The 21,088-nt window shown below is 62.7% G+C and overlaps 5 pseudogenes; all 5 read left to right on the forward strand.

Moving 5' to 3' along the window:
- The first annotated feature begins 3,764 nt into the window (after positions 1–3,764).
- LOC142875939 (uncharacterized) lies at positions 3,765–3,883 on the forward strand (annotated as a pseudogene).
- A 3,764-nt stretch (positions 3,884–7,647) lies between these two features.
- On the forward strand, positions 7,648–7,766 carry LOC142875940 (uncharacterized; annotated as a pseudogene).
- A 3,770-nt stretch (positions 7,767–11,536) lies between these two features.
- On the forward strand, positions 11,537–11,655 carry LOC142875941 (uncharacterized; annotated as a pseudogene).
- A 3,763-nt stretch (positions 11,656–15,418) lies between these two features.
- Positions 15,419–15,537, forward strand: LOC142875943 (uncharacterized; annotated as a pseudogene).
- A 3,764-nt stretch (positions 15,538–19,301) lies between these two features.
- LOC142875944 (uncharacterized) lies at positions 19,302–19,420 on the forward strand (annotated as a pseudogene).
- Positions 19,421–21,088: the final 1,668 nt, after the last annotated feature.

Raw genomic sequence — 21,088 nt, forward strand, 5'->3', positions numbered from 1 at the left:
GCTTCTTTTTTGTTTTTGTTTTTTTTTGGCCTCTTGTTCTGTCCCCTTTCTGGGAGCGCGGCGGCGGCCCGGGGTGGGGGTGACCCCCACCCTCAGCGCCCGCCGCGGTGCCTGGCGCCCCAGCCCGCACCGTGGGGCCTCCTCTTGTCCCGAGCCGCGACACCGCCGCCACGCGGCAGCACGCGTGGCATCTGGACTGTCAGGTCTCAGACCAAAGGTCTGCTCTGTGGGAACCGACACGCTGGAGGAAACCTTGAGAGTCTGAGAGGGGAGGGAGTTCCAGAAGAAGGCCAGGATGTCATTTTGAGGGAGTGTGTGACCAGAACTCGTCCCGTTGCTTTTGGGGTTCTATGGGCTACACGTAGGAATCTTTGGTGGTGGCACCTGATGTTGGGGGATCCGGAGTCACACCCAGACCTGCTCCACAGGCTTCCTTTTACTTTTCTCTTCGGATTCATTATTTTTAAAAAGTGTCCCTTACCTCTATTATTGCATTTTCTTTTCTCTCTCTTTTCAAGCAGATGATGGGAGTCCAAGTATTCAGGTGACATGTGTTGCCCGTGCCCCCCTCCCCGCTGTGTTCTTATTCATATACCTCTCATGTTGCTCCAGCGTATCGTGGGGGTACCAATGTTAAGGTCGGGTACGTTGCCCTCTCCAAGCCTCCCCCCTCGGGTCAGAGCTTCACGTGCGCCCATCCCCCAGTCGGTGCGCACCCACCCCATTCCCAATGGATGTGTATGCCCATCCCCTCCCCCCACCCGCCCGACACCCACCCGATGAAGGTGATTCCTCTCCGTCCACTTAGGTGTCCATCCGTTCGTACCAATTTGCCGGTGAGCGCGCTCACGTGGTGCTCGTGTGTCCATTCTTGGGATACCTGGCCTACTGGAACGGGTTCCAGCTCTGGCCAGGAGAACACGAGAGGCGCCCTCTCACCGCTGCTCCTCACAGCCGAATGGCACTCCGTGGTGTCCACGCGCCACATTTTATTAATGCACTCCTGGATGGATGGGCACTCGGGTCGCTTCCACATCTTTGCGATTGTGAATTGTGCCCTAACTGTAACCCTAACCCTTACCCAGCCCGTCTCCTCTGCCCCTGCCTGACGCACTCCTCCCCGGCCAGGCCCGTCACTGTCCTGGGCCCCCGCCTGACCGGCTCCTTCCCGCCCGGCCTGTCACCGTCCTCTGCCCCTGCCTGACATGCTCCTTCCCGCCGGGCCTCTCACCGTCCTCGGCCCCTGCCTGACCGGCTCCTCCGTCGCCTGGGCCTTCCAAGGGCTTGGTGTGGACGCTGCTTCCAGGAAGCCCTCCAGAAACCCGGCAGCAGGGTGGCCGCAGCAGTCTCCAGCAGCGGTCCCTAAGTCGCGTGCGGGGGACGTGCCCCGGCTGTGCCGCGGGGGGGCCCAGCCTGGTGTCTTCCCTGAGGCCCTGCGGCCGCCGGCTGCCGCCCCCCCCCGCAAGGGGAGAGCCGCGGAGGTGGGGACCGCCTCCTGATGGGATCCCGGGGCTCTCTGTCCTGCCCGAAGGCCCAGCTGGCCTGCGGGTCCTTAGAGTGGCAAAAACCTCCGAAAACTGAGACTGAGGGTCCGGTGGGTGTCTGCACTTTTGTGCTGGGCACCCCAGGGAGGCCCGGGGGCTGGCTGGACAACGTGGTCTGCTGGGCGGGGGGGTTTGGAGGAGCAACTGATGCCCTTTGCACTTTGGGTAGCAAGAGTCTGAGGTGTCTCCGAGCCCTGTGCCATGTCGGGTGCGGGGGGGTGCGGGTGGGAGGAGGAGGAGGAGGAGGTGGGAAGGGCCGGGGCCTGCAGTCGTGTTCCCGGGGTGGCACGGCAAGTGGCTTCTTCCACAGGCTGCTTGGCCTGGGCTCCCTGCACCTGGGCCTTTGGAGGACCGGCCCTGTGTTTGCCAACACTTCCTGCAGGGACCCAGAGCTGGGAGGTTGCATCTCTCAGCCCTGGGTCGGGCAGAGCCCCAGCGGGCCATGCCCACAACCTCTCTCAGCACCGGTCCCCCAGAAGGCTCCCTTGGGACCAGGATTCTCTTGCGGTGACTCTTTAAGGTCTGGCCCCTGGATGGAGGGGCACCAGGAGTAGAGGAGCAGGAAGGGGAAGGGGGTGGCCATGCGAGGGGACACTTTGAGGCCAAGTCCCAGCTTCAGCCTGATCCTCCTGGGAACCCCGCTCTGAGACAAGGAGCCGGGCTTCGCATTCCCACAGCAGCCAGTCGTGGGCTGAGGACACCTGGGGCGTTGGGAACTCCCTGGCTTCTCCTTGGTTTAACATCTGGCGCTGCTTGGGAATCGTGCCGCCACACACACCCGAGTGCAGGTGTCTTCTGCACAGACTGCGGGCCTCGCTCTTCTGAATGCCGCTAGCTCGCCACCCACCCACGGGTGAGCCTGGTCAGGGTGCTTTCTCTCAGGGGCAGACTCTCATCCGGGCGGGCTACCGGTGTCTCTGTTTGCTCCTTTCTTTCTTCCATTTCGGGAAAGGCTTCCTTACTGGGTGTGGAAATCTCCTATGCCTTTCCTCGCCTATTCTGTCAGCTTTCAAATTCTCTTTCAGGCCGGGCGCGGTGGCTCAAGCCTGTAATCCTAGCTCTCTGGGAGGCCGAGGCGGGCGGATTGCTCGAGGTCAGGAGTTCGAAACCAGCCTGAGCAAGAGCCAGACCCGGTCTCTACTGTAAATAGAAAGAAATTAATTGGCCAACTAATATATATAGGAAAATGAGCCAGGCATGGTGGCGCATGCCTGTAGTCCCAGCTACTTGGGAGGCTGAGGCAGAAGGATTGCTTGAGCCCAGGAGTTTGAGGTTGCTGTGAGCTAGGCTAACGCCACTGCACTCACTCTAGCCTAGGCAACAAAGCGAGACTGTGTCTCATAAAAAAAAAAAAAAAAATTCTCTTTCAGTTGCCACCCTCACAGATGGATTAGGAAACCCTTCCCGGTGCACTCATTAGTGAAATGACCTCAAGGAAGCTGGAATCCAATATCTAATCGCCGACTTTTAGCGAGTCCACACGCCAGGGTGGTCGGGGTCCAATGCAGCCCCGGCCAGGCCCAGGCCCCTTGGACCGGGCCACAGGAGGACACAGAGGAGGGTCCCGGCCCCCACGAAGCGGTGCCGGCAGTTCTCCACGGGCTTGGGCGTTTTCCAGAGGTAGGAGATGGAGGGGACTGATTTCTTCAGCGCCCCACAAACCACGCCACCCCACCCCACCCATGGGACACATCCCCAGAGAGAGACGCCCCATACACTGGCTCCCCTCCCCCTTGCGCTGTGCCCCAGCCCTGGCCCGGGGGAATAGGCGGCCGCCCAACAACAGGGCGAGGGGGGGCGCAGCTGAAAGGGGTTGTGGGGGAGGGCGGCCCCTGGCTGGGGTCAAAGGGCGAGCGCCCCGCGCGCGCGTGCGCAGTCAGCGGTGGCGACGCGCTGGGGGTGGGCAGCGGGTAGGTGAAGGAGGCCGAGGCCGGGGGAGGAGACGAGGGGGGCTGGAAGGGCTCCACCTTGACGAGTCCAGCCGTGGAGGCGCATCTTGTGTGAGTGTGAGTGAGTGTGAGTGTGTGTGTGTGTGTGTGTGTGTAGAGAGACAGCCCCCCGCCCCGCCCCGCCCATCACCCCCGTCCCTCGGAGCCCGCTGGACCCGGCGGCGAACTCAACAGGCCCGGCCCGGCGCGGGGCGTGCGTGGGGCGGGAGGAGGCGGCGGGGTTAGCGCAGAGAGGCTCGGCTTCTTGAGCGGGGCAGGGGCGCCCTCCGCCGTCCACGGCCACACCACCCTGAACGCGCCCGATCTCGTCTGGTCTCGGAAGCTAAGCAGGGTCGGGCCTCGTTAGTACTTGGATGGGAGACCGCCTGGGAATACCGGGTGCCACAGGCTGCTTCTTTTTTGTTTTTGTTTTTTTTTGGCCTCTTGTTCTGTCCCCTTTCTGGGAGCGCGGCGGCGGCCCGGGGTGGGGGTGACCCCCACCCTCAGCGCCCGCCGCGGTGCCTGGCGCCCCAGCCCGCACCGTGGGGCCTCCTCTTGTCCCGAGCCGCGACACCGCCGCCACGCGGCAGCACGCGTGGCATCTGGACTGTCAGGTCTCAGACCAAAGGTCTGCTCTGTGGGAACCGACACGCTGGAGGAAACCTTGAGAGTCTGAGAGGGGAGGGAGTTCCAGAAGAAGGCCAGGATGTCATTTTGAGGGAGTGTGTGACCAGAACTCGTCCCGTTGCTTTTGGGGTTCTATGGGCTACACGTAGGAATCTTTGGTGGTGGCACCTGATGTTGGGGGATCCGGAGTCACACCCAGACCTGCTCCACAGGCTTCCTTTTACTTTTCTCTTCGGATTCATTATTTTTAAAAAGTGTCCCTTACCTCTATTATTGCATTTTCTTTTCTCTCTCTTTTCAAGCAGATGATGGGAGTCCAAGTATTCAGGTGACATGTGTTGCCCGTGCCCCCCTCCCCGCTGTGTTCTTATTCATATACCTCTCATGTTGCTCCAGCGTATCGTGGGGGTACCAATGTTAAGGTCGGGTACGTTGCCCTCTCCAAGCCTCCCCCCTCGGGTCAGAGCTTCACGTGCGCCCATCCCCCAGTCGGTGCGCACCCACCCCATTCCCAATGGATGTGTATGCCCATCCCCTCCCCCCACCCGCCCGACACCCACCCGATGAAGGTGATTCCTCTCCGTCCACTTAGGTGTCCATCCGTTCGTACCAATTTGCCGGTGAGCGCGCTCACGTGGTGCTCGTGTGTCCATTCTTGGGATACCTGGCCTACTGGAACGGGTTCCAGCTCTGGCCAGGAGAACACGAGAGGCGCCCTCTCACCGCTGCTCCTCACAGCCGAATGGCACTCCGTGGTGTCCACGCGCCACATTTTATTAATGCACTCCTGGATGGATGGGCACTCGGGTCGCTTCCACATCTTTGCGATTGTGAATTGTGCCCTAACTGTAACCCTAACCCTTACCCAGCCCGTCTCCTCTGCCCCTGCCTGACGCACTCCTCCCCGGCCAGGCCCGTCACTGTCCTGGGCCCCCGCCTGACCGGCTCCTTCCCGCCCGGCCTGTCACCGTCCTCTGCCCCTGCCTGACATGCTCCTTCCCGCCGGGCCTCTCACCGTCCTCGGCCCCTGCCTGACCGGCTCCTCCGTCGCCTGGGCCTTCCAAGGGCTTGGTGTGGACGCTGCTTCCAGGAAGCCCTCCAGAAACCCGGCAGCAGGGTGGCCGCAGCAGTCTCCAGCAGCGGTCCCTAAGTCGCGTGCGGGGGACGTGCCCCGGCTGTGCCGCGGGGGGGCCCAGCCTGGTGTCTTCCCTGAGGCCCTGCGGCCGCCGGCTGCCGCCCCCCCCCGCAAGGGGAGAGCCGCGGAGGTGGGGACCGCCTCCTGATGGGATCCCGGGGCTCTCTGTCCTGCCCGAAGGCCCAGCTGGCCTGCGGGTCCTTAGAGTGGCAAAAACCTCCGAAAACTGAGACTGAGGGTCCGGTGGGTGTCTGCACTTTTGTGCTGGGCACCCCAGGGAGGCCCGGGGGCTGGCTGGACAACGTGGTCTGCTGGGCGGGGGGGTTTGGAGGAGCAACTGATGCCCTTTGCACTTTGGGTAGCAAGAGTCTGAGGTGTCTCCGAGCCCTGTGCCATGTCGGGTGCGGGGGGGTGCGGGTGGGAGGAGGAGGAGGAGGAGGTGGGAAGGGCCGGGGCCTGCAGTCGTGTTCCCGGGGTGGCACGGCAAGTGGCTTCTTCCACAGGCTGCTTGGCCTGGGCTCCCTGCACCTGGGCCTTTGGAGGACCGGCCCTGTGTTTGCCAACACTTCCTGCAGGGACCCAGAGCTGGGAGGTTGCATCTCTCAGCCCTGGGTCGGGCAGAGCCCCAGCGGGCCATGCCCACAACCTCTCTCAGCACCGGTCCCCCAGAAGGCTCCCTTGGGACCAGGATTCTCTTGCGGTGACTCTTTAAGGTCTGGCCCCTGGATGGAGGGGCACCAGGAGTAGAGGAGCAGGAAGGGGAAGGGGGTGGCCATGCGAGGGGACACTTTGAGGCCAAGTCCCAGCTTCAGCCTGATCCTCCTGGGAACCCCGCTCTGAGACAAGGAGCCGGGCTTCGCATTCCCACAGCAGCCAGTCGTGGGCTGAGGACACCTGGGGCGTTGGGAACTCCCTGGCTTCTCCTTGGTTTAACATCTGGCGCTGCTTGGGAATCGTGCCGCCACACACACCCGAGTGCAGGTGTCTTCTGCACAGACTGCGGGCCTCGCTCTTCTGAATGCCGCTAGCTCGCCACCCACCCACGGGTGAGCCTGGTCAGGGTGCTTTCTCTCAGGGGCAGACTCTCATCCGGGCGGGCTACCGGTGTCTCTGTTTGCTCCTTTCTTTCTTCCATTTCGGGAAAGGCTTCCTTACTGGGTGTGGAAATCTCCTATGCCTTTCCTCGCCTATTCTGTCAGCTTTCAAATTCTCTTTCAGGCCGGGCGCGGTGGCTCAAGCCTGTAATCCTAGCTCTCTGGGAGGCCGAGGCGGGCGGATTGCTCGAGGTCAGGAGTTCGAAACCAGCCTGAGCAAGAGCCAGACCCGGTCTCTACTGTAAATAGAAAGAAATTAATTGGCCAACTAATATATATAGGAAAATGAGCCAGGCATGGTGGCGCATGCCTGTAGTCCCAGCTACTTGGGAGGCTGAGGCAGAAGGATTGCTTGAGCCCAGGAGTTTGAGGTTGCTGTGAGCTAGGCTAACGCCACTGCACTCACTCTAGCCTAGGCAACAAAGCGAGACTGTGTCTCATAAAAAAAAAAAAAAAAATTCTCTTTCAGTTGCCACCCTCACAGATGGATTAGGAAACCCTTCCCGGTGCACTCATTAGTGAAATGACCTCAAGGAAGCTGGAATCCAATATCTAATCGCCGACTTTTAGCGAGTCCACACGCCAGGGTGGTCGGGGTCCAATGCAGCCCCGGCCAGGCCCAGGCCCCTTGGACCGGGCCACAGGAGGACACAGAGGAGGGTCCCGGCCCCCACGAAGCGGTGCCGGCAGTTCTCCACGGGCTTGGGCGTTTTCCAGAGGTAGGAGATGGAGGGGACTGATTTCTTCAGCGCCCCACAAACCACGCCACCCCACCCCACCCATGGGACACATCCCCAGAGAGAGACGCCCCATACACTGGCTCCCCTCCCCCTTGCGCTGTGCCCCAGCCCTGGCCCGGGGGAATAGGCGGCCGCCCAACAACAGGGCGAGGGGGGGCGCAGCTGAAAGGGGTTGTGGGGGAGGGCGGCCCCTGGCTGGGGTCAAAGGGCGAGCGCCCCGCGCGCGCGTGCGCAGTCAGCGGTGGCGACGCGCTGGGGGTGGGCAGCGGGTAGGTGAAGGAGGCCGAGGCCGGGGGAGGAGACGAGGGGGGCTGGAAGGGCTCCACCTTGACGAGTCCAGCCGTGGAGGCGCATCTTGTGTGAGTGTGAGTGAGTGTGAGTGTGTGTGTGTGTGTGTGTGTGTAGAGAGACAGCCCCCCGCCCCGCCCCGCCCATCACCCCCGTCCCTCGGAGCCCGCTGGACCCGGCGGCGAACTCAACAGGCCCGGCCCGGCGCGGGGCGTGCGTGGGGCGGGAGGAGGCGGCGGGGTTAGCGCAGAGAGGCTCGGCTTCTTGAGCGGGGCAGGGGCGCCCTCCGCCGTCCACGGCCACACCACCCTGAACGCGCCCGATCTCGTCTGGTCTCGGAAGCTAAGCAGGGTCGGGCCTCGTTAGTACTTGGATGGGAGACCGCCTGGGAATACCGGGTGCCACAGGCTGCTTCTTTTTTGTTTTTGTTTTTTTTTGGCCTCTTGTTCTGTCCCCTTTCTGGGAGCGCGGCGGCGGCCCGGGGTGGGGGTGACCCCCACCCTCAGCGCCCGCCGCGGTGCCTGGCGCCCCAGCCCGCACCGTGGGGCCTCCTCTTGTCCCGAGCCGCGACACCGCCGCCACGCGGCAGCACGCGTGGCATCTGGACTGTCAGGTCTCAGACCAAAGGTCTGCTCTGTGGGAACCGACACGCTGGAGGAAACCTTGAGAGTCTGAGAGGGGAGGGAGTTCCAGAAGAAGGCCAGGATGTCATTTTGAGGGAGTGTGTGACCAGAACTCGTCCCGTTGCTTTTGGGGTTCTATGGGCTACACGTAGGAATCTTTGGTGGTGGCACCTGATGTTGGGGGATCCGGAGTCACACCCAGACCTGCTCCACAGGCTTCCTTTTACTTTTCTCTTCGGATTCATTATTTTTAAAAAGTGTCCCTTACCTCTATTATTGCATTTTCTTTTCTCTCTCTTTTCAAGCAGATGATGGGAGTCCAAGTATTCAGGTGACATGTGTTGCCCGTGCCCCCCTCCCCGCTGTGTTCTTATTCATATACCTCTCATGTTGCTCCAGCGTATCGTGGGGGTACCAATGTTAAGGTCGGGTACGTTGCCCTCTCCAAGCCTCCCCCCTCGGGTCAGAGCTTCACGTGCGCCCATCCCCCAGTCGGTGCGCACCCACCCCATTCCCAATGGATGTGTATGCCCATCCCCTCCCCCCACCCGCCCGACACCCACCCGATGAAGGTGATTCCTCTCCGTCCACTTAGGTGTCCATCCGTTCGTACCAATTTGCCGGTGAGCGCGCTCACGTGGTGCTCGTGTGTCCATTCTTGGGATACCTGGCCTACTGGAACGGGTTCCAGCTCTGGCCAGGAGAACACGAGAGGCGCCCTCTCACCGCTGCTCCTCACAGCCGAATGGCACTCCGTGGTGTCCACGCGCCACATTTTATTAATGCACTCCTGGATGGATGGGCACTCGGGTCGCTTCCACATCTTTGCGATTGTGAATTGTGCCCTAACTGTAACCCTAACCCTTACCCAGCCCGTCTCCTCTGCCCCTGCCTGACGCACTCCTCCCCGGCCAGGCCCGTCACTGTCCTGGGCCCCCGCCTGACCGGCTCCTTCCCGCCCGGCCTGTCACCGTCCTCTGCCCCTGCCTGACATGCTCCTTCCCGCCGGGCCTCTCACCGTCCTCGGCCCCTGCCTGACCGGCTCCTCCGTCGCCTGGGCCTTCCAAGGGCTTGGTGTGGACGCTGCTTCCAGGAAGCCCTCCAGAAACCCGGCAGCAGGGTGGCCGCAGCAGTCTCCAGCAGCGGTCCCTAAGTCGCGTGCGGGGGACGTGCCCCGGCTGTGCCGCGGGGGGGCCCAGCCTGGTGTCTTCCCTGAGGCCCTGCGGCCGCCGGCTGCCGCCCCCCCCCGCAAGGGGAGAGCCGCGGAGGTGGGGACCGCCTCCTGATGGGATCCCGGGGCTCTCTGTCCTGCCCGAAGGCCCAGCTGGCCTGCGGGTCCTTAGAGTGGCAAAAACCTCCGAAAACTGAGACTGAGGGTCCGGTGGGTGTCTGCACTTTTGTGCTGGGCACCCCAGGGAGGCCCGGGGGCTGGCTGGACAACGTGGTCTGCTGGGCGGGGGGGTTTGGAGGAGCAACTGATGCCCTTTGCACTTTGGGTAGCAAGAGTCTGAGGTGTCTCCGAGCCCTGTGCCATGTCGGGTGCGGGGGGGTGCGGGTGGGAGGAGGAGGAGGAGGAGGTGGGAAGGGCCGGGGCCTGCAGTCGTGTTCCCGGGGTGGCACGGCAAGTGGCTTCTTCCACAGGCTGCTTGGCCTGGGCTCCCTGCACCTGGGCCTTTGGAGGACCGGCCCTGTGTTTGCCAACACTTCCTGCAGGGACCCAGAGCTGGGAGGTTGCATCTCTCAGCCCTGGGTCGGGCAGAGCCCCAGCGGGCCATGCCCACAACCTCTCTCAGCACCGGTCCCCCAGAAGGCTCCCTTGGGACCAGGATTCTCTTGCGGTGACTCTTTAAGGTCTGGCCCCTGGATGGAGGGGCACCAGGAGTAGAGGAGCAGGAAGGGGAAGGGGGTGGCCATGCGAGGGGACACTTTGAGGCCAAGTCCCAGCTTCAGCCTGATCCTCCTGGGAACCCCGCTCTGAGACAAGGAGCCGGGCTTCGCATTCCCACAGCAGCCAGTCGTGGGCTGAGGACACCTGGGGCGTTGGGAACTCCCTGGCTTCTCCTTGGTTTAACATCTGGAGCTGCTTGGGAATCGTGCCGCCACACACACCCGAGTGCAGGTGTCTTCTGCACAGACTGCGGGCCTCGCTCTTCTGAATGCCGCTAGCTCGCCACCCACCCACGGGTGAGCCTGGTCAGGGTGCTTTCTCTCAGGGGCAGACTCTCATCCGGGCGGGCTACCGGTGTCTCTGTTTGCTCCTTTCTTTCTTCCATTTCGGGAAAGGCTTCCTTACTGGGTGTGGAAATCTCCTATGCCTTTCCTCGCCTATTCTGTCAGCTTTCAAATTCTCTTTCAGGCCGGGCGCGGTGGCTCAAGCCTGTAATCCTAGCTCTCTGGGAGGCCGAGGCGGGCGGATTGCTCGAGGTCAGGAGTTCGAAACCAGCCTGAGCAAGAGCCAGACCCGGTCTCTACTGTAAATAGAAAGAAATTAATTGGCCAACTAATATATATAGGAAAATGAGCCAGGCATGGTGGCGCATGCCTGTAGTCCCAGCTACTTGGGAGGCTGAGGCAGAAGGATTGCTTGAGCCCAGGAGTTTGAGGTTGCTGTGAGCTAGGCTAACGCCACTGCACTCACTCTAGCCTAGGCAACAAAGCGAGACTGTGTCTCATAAAAAAAAAAAAAAAAATTCTCTTTCAGTTGCCACCCTCACAGATGGATTAGGAAACCCTTCCCGGTGCACTCATTAGTGAAATGACCTCAAGGAAGCTGGAATCCAATATCTAATCGCCGACTTTTAGCGAGTCCACACGCCAGGGTGGTCGGGGTCCAATGCAGCCCCGGCCAGGCCCAGGCCCCTTGGACCGGGCCACAGGAGGACACAGAGGAGGGTCCCGGCCCCCACGAAGCGGTGCCGGCAGTTCTCCACGGGCTTGGGCGTTTTCCAGAGGTAGGAGATGGAGGGGACTGATTTCTTCAGCGCCCCACAAACCACGCCACCCCACCCCACCCATGGGACACCTCCCCAGAGAGAGACGCCCCATACACTGGCTCCCCTCCCCCTTGCGCTGTGCCCCAGCCCTGGCCCGGGGGAATAGGCGGCCGCCCAACAACAGGGCGAGGGGGGGCGCAGCTGAAAGGGGTTGTGGGGGAGGGCGGCCCCTGGCTGGGGTCAAAGGGCGAGCGCCCCGCGCGCGCGTGCGCAGTCAGCGGTGGCGACGCGCTGGGGGTGGGCAGCGGGTAGGTGAAGGAGGCCGAGGCCGGGGGAGGAGACGAGGGGGGCTGGAAGGGCTCCACCTTGACGAGTCCAGCCGTGGAGGCGCATCTTGTGTGAGTGTGAGTGAGTGTGAGTGAGTGTGTGTGTGTGTGTGTGTGTGTGTAGAGAGACAGCCCCCCGCCCCGCCCCGCCCATCACCCCCGTCCCTCGGAGCCCGCTGGACCCGGCGGCGAACTCAACAGGCCCGGCCCGGCGCGGGGCGTGCGTGGGGCGGGAGGAGGCGGCGGGGTTAGCGCAGAGAGGCTCGGCTTCTTGAGCGGGGCAGGGGCGCCCTCCGCCGTCCACGGCCACACCACCCTGAACGCGCCCGATCTCGTCTGGTCTCGGAAGCTAAGCAGGGTCGGGCCTCGTTAGTACTTGGATGGGAGACCGCCTGGGAATACCGGGTGCCACAGGCTGCTTCTTTTTTGTTTTTGTTTTTTTTTGGCCTCTTGTTCTGTCCCCTTTCTGGGAGCGCGGCGGCGGCCCGGGGTGGGGGTGACCCCCACCCTCAGCGCCCGCCGCGGTGCCTGGCGCCCCAGCCCGCACCGTGGGGCCTCCTCTTGTCCCGAGCCGCGACACCGCCGCCACGCGGCAGCACGCGTGGCATCTGGACTGTCAGGTCTCAGACCAAAGGTCTGCTCTGTGGGAACCGACACGCTGGAGGAAACCTTGAGAGTCTGAGAGGGGAGGGAGTTCCAGAAGAAGGCCAGGATGTCATTTTGAGGGAGTGTGTGACCAGAACTCGTCCCGTTGCTTTTGGGGTTCTATGGGCTACACGTAGGAATCTTTGGTGGTGGCACCTGATGTTGGGGGATCCGGAGTCACACCCAGACCTGCTCCACAGGCTTCCTTTTACTTTTCTCTTCGGATTCATTATTTTTAAAAAGTGTCCCTTACCTCTATTATTGCATTTTCTTTTCTCTCTCTTTTCAAGCAGATGATGGGAGTCCAAGTATTCAGGTGACATGTGTTGCCCGTGCCCCCCTCCCCGCTGTGTTCTTATTCATATACCTCTCATGTTGCTCCAGCGTATCGTGGGGGTACCAATGTTAAGGTCGGGTACGTTGCCCTCTCCAAGCCTCCCCCCTCGGGTCAGAGCTTCACGTGCGCCCATCCCCCAGTCGGTGCGCACCCACCCCATTCCCAATGGATGTGTATGCCCATCCCCTCCCCCCACCCGCCCGACACCCACCCGATGAAGGTGATTCCTCTCCGTCCACTTAGGTGTCCATCCGTTCGTACCAATTTGCCGGTGAGCGCGCTCACGTGGTGCTCGTGTGTCCATTCTTGGGATACCTGGCCTACTGGAACGGGTTCCAGCTCTGGCCAGGAGAACACGAGAGGCGCCCTCTCACCGCTGCTCCTCACAGCCGAATGGCACTCCGTGGTGTCCACGCGCCACATTTTATTAATGCACTCCTGGATGGATGGGCACTCGGGTCGCTTCCACATCTTTGCGATTGTGAATTGTGCCCTAACTGTAACCCTAACCCTTACCCAGCCCGTCTCCTCTGCCCCTGCCTGACGCACTCCTCCCCGGCCAGGCCCGTCACTGTCCTGGGCCCCCGCCTGACCGGCTCCTTCCCGCCCGGCCTGTCACCGTCCTCTGCCCCTGCCTGACATGCTCCTTCCCGCCGGGCCTCTCACCGTCCTCGGCCCCTGCCTGACCGGCTCCTCCGTCGCCTGGGCCTTCCAAGGGCTTGGTGTGGACGCTGCTTCCAGGAAGCCCTCCAGAAACCCGGCAGCAGGGTGGCCGCAGCAGTCTCCAGCAGCGGTCCCTAAGTCGCGTGCGGGGGACGTGCCCCGGCTGTGCCGCGGGGGGGCCCAGCCTGGTGTCTTCCCTGAGGCCCTGCGGCCGCCGGCTGCCGCCCCCCCCCGCAAGGGGAGAGCCGCGGAGGTGGGGACCGCCTCCTGATGGGATCCCGGGGCTCTCTGTCCTGCCCGAAGGCCCAGCTGGCCTGCGGGTCCTTAGAGTGGCAAAAACCTCCGAAAACTGAGACTGAGGGTCCGGTGGGTGTCTGCACTTTTGTGCTGGGCACCCCAGGGAGGCCCGGGGGCTGGCTGGACAACGTGGTCTGCTGGGCGGGGGGGTTTGGAGGAGCAACTGATGCCCTTTGCACTTTGGGTAGCAAGAGTCTGAGGTGTCTCCGAGCCCTGTGCCATGTCGGGTGCGGGGGGGTGCGGGTGGGAGGAGGAGGAGGAGGAGGTGGGAAGGGCCGGGGCCTGCAGTCGTGTTCCCGGGGTGGCACGGCAAGTGGCTTCTTCCACAGGCTGCTTGGCCTGGGCTCCCTGCACCTGGGCCTTTGGAGGACCGGCCCTGTGTTTGCCAACACTTCCTGCAGGGACCCAGAGCTGGGAGGTTGCATCTCTCAGCCCTGGGTCGGGCAGAGCCCCAGCGGGCCATGCCCACAACCTCTCTCAGCACCGGTCCCCCAGAAGGCTCCCTTGGGACCAGGATTCTCTTGCGGTGACTCTTTAAGGTCTGGCCCCTGGATGGAGGGGCACCAGGAGTAGAGGAGCAGGAAGGGGAAGGGGGTGGCCATGCGAGGGGACACTTTGAGGCCAAGTCCCAGCTTCAGCCTGATCCTCCTGGGAACCCCGCTCTGAGACAAGGAGCCGGGCTTCGCATTCCCACAGCAGCCAGTCGTGGGCTGAGGACACCTGGGGCGTTGGGAACTCCCTGGCTTCTCCTTGGTTTAACATCTGGCGCTGCTTGGGAATCGTGCCGCCACACACACCCGAGTGCAGGTGTCTTCTGCACAGACTGCGGGCCTCGCTCTTCTGAATGCCGCTAGCTCGCCACCCACCCACGGGTGAGCCTGGTCAGGGTGCTTTCTCTCAGGGGCAGACTCTCATCCGGGCGGGCTACCGGTGTCTCTGTTTGCTCCTTTCTTTCTTCCATTTCGGGAAAGGCTTCCTTACTGGGTGTGGAAATCTCCTATGCCTTTCCTCGCCTATTCTGTCAGCTTTCAAATTCTCTTTCAGGCCGGGCGCGGTGGCTCAAGCCTGTAATCCTAGCTCTCTGGGAGGCCGAGGCGGGCGGATTGCTCGAGGTCAGGAGTTCGAAACCAGCCTGAGCAAGAGCCAGACCCGGTCTCTACTGTAAATAGAAAGAAATTAATTGGCCAACTAATATATATAGGAAAATGAGCCAGGCATGGTGGCGCATGCCTGTAGTCCCAGCTACTTGGGAGGCTGAGGCAGAAGGATTGCTTGAGCCCAGGAGTTTGAGGTTGCTGTGAGCTAGGCTAACGCCACTGCACTCACTCTAGCCTAGGCAACAAAGCGAGACTGTGTCTCATAAAAAAAAAAAAAAAATTCTCTTTCAGTTGCCACCCTCACAGATGGATTAGGAAACCCTTCCCGGTGCACTCATTAGTGAAATGACCTCAAGGAAGCTGGAATCCAATATCTAATCGCCGACTTTTAGCGAGTCCACACGCCAGGGTGGTCGGGGTCCAATGCAGCCCCGGCCAGGCCCAGGCCCCTTGGACCGGGCCACAGGAGGACACAGAGGAGGGTCCCGGCCCCCACGAAGCGGTGCCGGCAGTTCTCCACGGGCTTGGGCGTTTTCCAGAGGTAGGAGATGGAGGGGACTGATTTCTTCAGCGCCCCACAAACCACGCCACCCCACCCCACCCATGGGACACATCCCCAGAGAGAGACGCCCCATACACTGGCTCCCCTCCCCCTTGCGCTGTGCCCCAGCCCTGGCCCGGGGGAATAGGCGGCCGCCCAACAACAGGGCGAGGGGGGGCGCAGCTGAAAGGGGTTGTGGGGGAGGGCGGCCCCTGGCTGGGGTCAAAGGGCGAGCGCCCCGCGCGCGCGTGCGCAGTCAGCGGTGGCGACGCGCTGGGGGTGGGCAGCGGGTAGGTGAAGGAGGCCGAGGCCGGGGGAGGAGACGAGGGGGGCTGGAAGGGCTCCACCTTGACGAGTCCAGCCGTGGAGGCGCATCTTGTGTGAGTGTGAGTGAGTGTGAGTGTGTGTGTGTGTGTGTGTGTGTAGAGAGACAGCCCCCCGCCCCGCCCCGCCCATCACCCCCGTCCCTCGGAGCCCGCTGGACCCGGCGGCGAACTCAACAGGCCCGGCCCGGCGCGGGGCGTGCGTGGGGCGGGAGGAGGCGGCGGGGTTAGCGCAGAGAGGCTCGGCTTCTTGAGCGGGGCAGGGGCGCCCTCCGCCGTCCACGGCCACACCACCCTGAACGCGCCCGATCTCGTCTGGTCTCGGAAGCTAAGCAGGGTCGGGCCTCGTTAGTACTTGGATGGGAGACCGCCTGGGAATACCGGGTGCCACAGGCTGCTTCTTTTTTGTTTTTGTTTTTTTTTGGCCTCTTGTTCTGTCCCCTTTCTGGGAGCGCGGCGGCGGCCCGGGGTGGGGGTGACCCCCACCCTCAGCGCCCGCCGCGGTGCCTGGCGCCCCAGCCCGCACCGTGGGGCCTCCTCTTGTCCCGAGCCGCGACACCGCCGCCACGCGGCAGCACGCGTGGCATCTGGACTGTCAGGTCTCAGACCAAAGGTCTGCTCTGTGGGAACCGACACGCTGGAGGAAACCTTGAGAGTCTGAGAGGGGAGGGAGTTCCAGAAGAAGGCCAGGATGTCATTTTGAGGGAGTGTGTGACCAGAACTCGTCCCGTTGCTTTTGGGGTTCTATGGGCTACACGTAGGAATCTTTGGTGGTGGCACCTGATGTTGGGGGATCCGGAGTCACACCCAGACCTGCTCCACAGGCTTCCTTTTACTTTTCTCTTCGGATTCATTATTTTTAAAAAGTGTCCCTTACCTCTATTATTGCATTTTCTTTTCTCTCTCTTTTCAAGCAGATGATGGGAGTCCAAGTATTCAGGTGACATGTGTTGCCCGTGCCCCCCTCCCCGCTGTGTTCTTATTCATATACCTCTCATGTTGCTCCAGCGTATCGTGGGGGTACCAATGTTAAGGTCGGGTACGTTGCCCTCTCCAAGCCTCCCCCCTCGGGTCAGAGCTTCACGTGCGCCCATCCCCCAGTCGGTGCGCACCCACCCCATTCCCAATGGATGTGTATGCCCATCCCCTCCCCCCACCCGCCCGACACCCACCCGATGAAGGTGATTCCTCTCCGTCCACTTAGGTGTCCATCCGTTCGTACCAATTTGCCGGTGAGCGCGCTCACGTGGTGCTCGTGTGTCCATTCTTGGGATACCTGGCCTACTGGAACGGGTTCCAGCTCTGGCCAGGAGAACACGAGAGGCGCCCTCTCACCGCTGCTCCTCACAGCCGAATGGCACTCCGTGGTGTCCACGCGCCACATTTTATTAATGCACTCCTGGATGGATGGGCACTCGGGTCGCTTCCACATCTTTGCGATTGTGAATTGTGCCCTAACTGTAACCCTAACCCTTACCCAGCCCGTCTCCTCTGCCCCTGCCTGACGCACTCCTCCCCGGCCAGGCCCGTCACTGTCCTGGGCCCCCGCCTGACCGGCTCCTTCCCGCCCGGCCTGTCACCGTCCTCTGCCCCTGCCTGACATGCTCCTTCCCGCCGGGCCTCTCACCGTCCTCGGCCCCTGCCTGACCGGCTCCTCCGTCGCCTGGGCCTTCCAAGGGCTTGGTGTGGACGCTGCTTCCAGGAAGCCCTCCAGAAACCCGGCAGCAGGGTGGCCGCAGCAGTCTCCAGCAGCGGTCCCTAAGTCGCGTGCGGGGGACGTGCCCCGGCTGTGCCGCGGGGGGGCCCAGCCTGGTGTCTTCCCTGAGGCCCTGCGGCCGCCGGCTGCCGCCCCCCCCCGCAAGGGGAGAGCCGCGGAGGTGGGGACCGCCTCCTGATGGGATCCCGGGGCTCTCTGTCCTGCCCGAAGGCCCAGCTGGCCTGCGGGTCCTTAGAGTGGCAAAAACCTCCGAAAACTGAGACTGAGGGTCCGGTGGGTGTCTGCACTTTTGTGCTGGGCACCCCAGGGAGGCCCGGGGGCTGGCTGGACAACGTGGTCTGCTGGGCGGGGGGGTTTGGAGGAGCAACTGATGCCCTTTGCACTTTGGGTAGCAAGAGTCTGAGGTGTCTCCGAGCCCTGTGCCATGTCGGGTGCGGGGGGGTGCGGGTGGGAGGAGGAGGAGGAGGAGGTGGGAAGGGCCGGGGCCTGCAGTCGTGTTCCCGGGGTGGCACGGCAAGTGGCTTCTTCCACAGGCTGCTTGGCCTGGGCTCCCTGCACCTGGGCCTTTGGAGGACCGGCCCTGTGTTTGCCAACACTTCCTGCAGGGACCCAGAGCTGGGAGGTTGCATCTCTCAGCCCTGGGTCGGGCAGAGCCCCAGCGGGCCATGCCCACAACCTCTCTCAGCACCGGTCCCCCAGAAGGCTCCCTTGGGACCAGGATTCTCTTGCGGTGACTCTTTAAGGTCTGGCCCCTGGATGGAGGGGCACCAGGAGTAGAGGAGCAGGAAGGGGAAGGGGGTGGCCATGCGAGGGGACACTTTGAGGCCAAGTCCCAGCTTCAGCCTGATCCTCCTGGGAACCCCGCTCTGAGACAAGGAGCCGGGCTTCGCATTCCCACAGCAGCCAGTCGTGGGCTGAGGACACCTGGGGCGTTGGGAACTCCCTGGCTTCTCCTTGGTTTAACATCTGGCGCTGCTTGGGAATCGTGCCGCCACACACACCCGAGTGCAGGTGTCTTCTGCACAGACTGCGGGCCTCGCTCTTCTGAATGCCGCTAGCTCGCCACCCACCCACGGGTGAGCCTGGTCAGGGTGCTTTCTCTCAGGGGCAGACTCTCATCCGGGCGGGCTACCGGTGTCTCTGTTTGCTCCTTTCTTTCTTCCATTTCGGGAAAGGCTTCCTTACTGGGTGTGGAAATCTCCTATGCCTTTCCTCGCCTATTCTGTCAGCTTTCAAATTCTCTTTCAGGCCGGGCGCGGTGGCTCAAGCCTGTAATCCTAGCTCTCTGGGAGGCCGAGGCGGGCGGATTGCTCGAGGTCAGGAGTTCGAAACCAGCCTGAGCAAGAGCCAGACCCGGTCTCTACTGTAAATAGAAAGAAATTAATTGGCCAACTAATATATATAGGAAAATGAGCCAGGCATGGTGGCGCATGCCTGTAGTCCCAGCTACTTGGGAGGCTGAGGCAGAAGGATTGCTTGAGCCCAGGAGTTTGAGGTTGCTGTGAGCTAGGCTAACGCCACTGCACTCACTCTAGCCTAGGCAACAAAGCGAGACTGTGTCTCATAAAAAAAAAAAAAAAAATTCTCTTTCAGTTGCCACCCTCACAGATGGATTAGGAAACCCTTCCCGGTGCACTCATTAGTGAAATGACCTCAAGGAAGCTGGAATCCAATATCTAATCGCCGACTTTTAGCGAGTCCACACGCCAGGGTGGTCGGGGTCCAATGCAGCCCCGGCCAGGCCCAGGCCCCTTGGACCGGGCCACAGGAGGACACAGAGGAGGGTCCCGGCCCCCACGAAGCGGTGCCGGCAGTTCTCCACGGGCTTGGGCGTTTTCCAGAGGTAGGAGATGGAGGGGACTGATTTCTTCAGCGCCCCACAAACCACGCCACCCCACCCCACCCATGGGACACATCCCCAGAGAGAGACGCCCCATACACTGGCTCCCCTCCCCCTTGCGCTGTGCCCCAGCCCTGGCCCGGGGGAATAGGCGGCCGCCCAACAACAGGGCGAGGGGGGGCGCAGCTGAAAGGGGTTGTGGGGGAGGGCGGCCCCTGGCTGGGGTCAAAGGGCGAGCGCCCCGCGCGCGCGTGCGCAGTCAGCGGTGGCGACGCGCTGGGGGTGGGCAGCGGGTAGGTGAAGGAGGCCGAGGCCGGGGGAGGAGACGAGGGGGGCTGGAAGGGCTCCACCTTGACGAGTCCAGCCGTGGAGGCGCATCTTGTGTGAGTGTGAGTGAGTGTGAGTGTGTGTGTGTGTGTGTGTGTGTAGAGAGACAGCCCCCCGCCCCGCCCCGCCCATCACCCCCGTCCCTCGGAGCCCGCTGGACCCGGCGGCGAACTCAACAGGCCCGGCCCGGCGCGGGGCGTGCGTGGGGCGGGAGGAGGCGGCGGGGTTAGCGCAGAGAGGCTCGGCTTCTTGAGCGGGGCAGGGGCGCCCTCCGCCGTCCACGGCCACACCACCCTGAACGCGCCCGATCTCGTCTGGTCTCGGAAGCTAAGCAGGGTCGGGCCTCGTTAGTACTTGGATGGGAGACCGCCTGGGAATACCGGGTGCCACAGGCTGCTTCTTTTTTGTTTTTGTTTTTTTTTGGCCTCTTGTTCTGTCCCCTTTCTGGGAGCGCGGCGGCGGCCCGGGGTGGGGGTGACCCCCACCCTCAGCGCCCGCCGCGGTGCCTGGCGCCCCAGCCCGCACCGTGGGGCCTCCTCTTGTCCCGAGCCGCGACACCGCCGCCACGCGGCAGCACGCGTGGCATCTGGACTGTCAGGTCTCAGACCAAAGGTCTGCTCTGTGGGAACCGACACGCTGGAGGAAACCTTGAGAGTCTGAGAGGGGAGGGAGTTCCAGAAGAAGGCCAGGATGTCATTTTGAGGGAGTGTGTGACCAGAACTCGTCCCGTTGCTTTTGGGGTTCTATGGGCTACACGTAGGAATCTTTGGTGGTGGCACCTGATGTTGGGGGATCCGGAGTCACACCCAGACCTGCTCCACAGGCTTCCTTTTACTTTTCTCTTCGGATTCATTATTTTTAAAAAGTGTCCCTTACCTCTATTATTGCATTTTCTTTTCTCTCTCTTTTCAAGCAGATGATGGGAGTCCAAGTATTCAGGTGACATGTGTTGCCCGTGCCCCCCTCCCCGCTGTGTTCTTATTCATATACCTCTCATGTTGCTCCAGCGTATCGTGGGGGTACCAATGTTAAGGTCGGGTACGTTGCCCTCTCCAAGCCTCCCCCCTCGGGTCAGAGCTTCACGTGCGCCCATCCCCCAGTCGGTGCGCACCCACCCCATTCCCAATGGATGTGTATGCCCATCCCCTCCCCCCACCCGCCCGACACCCACCCGATGAAGGTGATTCCTCTCCGTCCACTTAGGTGTCCATCCGTTCGTACCAATTTGCCGGTGAGCGCGCTCACGTGGTGCTCGTGTGTCCATTCTTGGGATACCTGGCCTACTGGAACGGGTTCCAGCTCTGGCCAGGAGAACACGAGAGGCGCCCTCTCACCGCTGCTCCTCACAGCCGAATGGCACTCCGTGGTGTCCACGCGCCACATTTTATTAATGCACTCCTGGATGGATGGGCACTCGGGTCGCTTCCACATCTTTGCGATTGTGAATTGTGCCCTAACTGTAACCCTAACCCTTACCCAGCCCGTCTCCTCTGCCCCTGCCTGACGCACTCCTCCCCGGCCAGGCCCGTCACTGTCCTGGGCCCCCGCCTGACCGGCTCCTTCCCGCCCGGCCTGTCACCGTCCTCTGCCCCTGCCTGACATGCTCCTTCCCGCCGGGCCTCTCACCGTCCTCGGCCCCTGCCTGACCGGCTCCTCCGTCGCCTGGGCCTTCCAAGGGCTTGGTGTGGACGCTGCTTCCAGGAAGCCCTCCAGAAACCCGGCAGCAGGGTGGCCGCAGCAGTCTCCAGCAGCGGTCCCTAAGTCGCGTGCGGGGGACGTGCCCCGGCTGTGCCGCGGGGGGGGCCCAGCCTGGTGTCTTCCCTGAGGCCCTGCGGCTGCCGGCTGCCGCCCCCCGCAAGGGGAGAGCCGCGGAGGTGGGGACCGCCTCCTGATGGGATCCCGGGGCTCTCTGTCCTGCCCGAAGGCCCAGCTGGCCTGCGGGTCCTTAGAGTGGCAAAAACCTCCGAAAACTGAGACTGAGGGTCCGGTGGGTGTCTGCACTTTTGTGCTGGGCACCCCAGGGAGGCCCGGGGGCTGGCTGGACAACGTGGTCTGCTGGGCGG

The sequence above is a fragment of the Microcebus murinus genome, chromosome 14 (genome assembly GCF_040939455.1).
Source record: "Microcebus murinus isolate Inina chromosome 14, M.murinus_Inina_mat1.0, whole genome shotgun sequence".
Classification (NCBI taxonomy): Eukaryota; Metazoa; Chordata; class Mammalia; order Primates; family Cheirogaleidae; genus Microcebus; species Microcebus murinus.